This window comes from Schistocerca cancellata, chromosome 6 (assembly GCF_023864275.1).
Source record: "Schistocerca cancellata isolate TAMUIC-IGC-003103 chromosome 6, iqSchCanc2.1, whole genome shotgun sequence".
Taxonomy (NCBI): Eukaryota; Metazoa; Arthropoda; class Insecta; order Orthoptera; family Acrididae; genus Schistocerca; species Schistocerca cancellata.
In genome coordinates, this window is record NC_064631.1 from 197,290,868 (window position 1) to 197,292,410 (window position 1,543).

Consider the following 1,543-nt stretch of genomic DNA (forward strand, 5'->3'; position numbering starts at 1 on the left):
TACTTTGCACATCATACTGTCTATTGCGCACAGTTTGAGTCGTAACACGACGTCCTGTGTCTTCACGAAAAGCGTTATTCAACATGGTGGCGTTGCTGTCAGGGTTCCTCCGAGCCATAATCCGTAGGCAGCGGTCATCCACTGCAGTAGTAGCCCTTGGGCGGCCTGAGCGAGACATGTCATCGACAGTTCCTGTCTCTCTGTATCTCCTCCATGTCCGAACAACATCGCTTTGGTTCACTCCGCCGAGCGGTCTAAAGCGCTGCAGTCATGGACTGTGCGGCTGGTCCCGGCGGAGGTTCGAGTCCTCCCTCGGGCATGGGCGTGTGTGTTTGTCGTTAGGATAATTTAGGTTAAGTAGTGTGTAAGCTTAGGGACTGATGACCTTAGCAGCTAAGTCCCATAAGATTTCACTCACATTTGAACATTTTTTTTTGTTTACTCCGAGACGCCTGGGCACTTCCCTTGTTGAGAGCCCTTCCTGGCACAAAGCAACATTGTGGACGCGGTCGAACCGCCGAATTGACCGTCTAGGCATGGTTGAACTGCAGATAACACGAGCGCTGTACCTCCTTCATGGTGGAATGACTGGAATTGATCAGCTGTCGGATCCCCTCCGTCTAATAGGCGCTGCTCATACATGGTTGTTTACATCTTTGGGCGGTTTTAGTGACATCTCTGAACAGTCAAAGGGACTGTGTCTGTGATACAATATCCACAGTCAACGTCAATCTCCAGGAGCTCTGGGAACTGGGTTGATGCAAAACACTTTTTGATATGTGGAGTAGAAATTTTGTCCAAGTCTTTTTGCGCTATCTTATGATAGTCCACCGATGATACTTTCCTACAAACAAGAGCAGTGTAGGCGAACAATCTTGCAGCGCTGCTGATCCTGTATAATAAATATTTTAGGTATACTGAGAACAAGAGAAGACCTACTAACCTTCCATAGATCACAACCGATTTTGCTTCCGTTTCTGCAGAACATTCGTCTCCCATATAAAATGTAGGATTTTATTAATCAAATATTCAAGGAGTCATTAAGATACCTGTAAAGATACTCTGTGCGACCGTATTTCGGTTAGCAGTCGATGATGTACAGGAAAGATTGAAAATATGGTAAGACGAAACGTAGCTGTTCACCTGCACCTGTCGTTTGCAAAATGTGTATTAATGTGTTTCTAACACGCAGAACACGCATTAGATGATTCTAGCAATCTGTAAGTGGAAGGAACGGACAATGGGGTCTGTCACTGGACGGTCTTGCGAGTACCCTGAATCCTCGATAGCTCCTTCCACTTCCTCTCCCCTGCTTTCGCCTGTCGCGTCTCTTGAATAGACAGGTCACGGGACGAGATGCCCAAGTTACCCTCCGGACGAAATGACTTCCAGTACTGCCTTGATCTGCCTGTTCGTGTTTCCGACATCTGGCTGTCGCCCTATGACTTTCTACAGGATGGTCGAAATATTACTGGCCTGGAAGGTAACCCGTGCATCTTAAGATAGGCACCCCAACTTACAACATCCGTACCTCAGGCAAAAG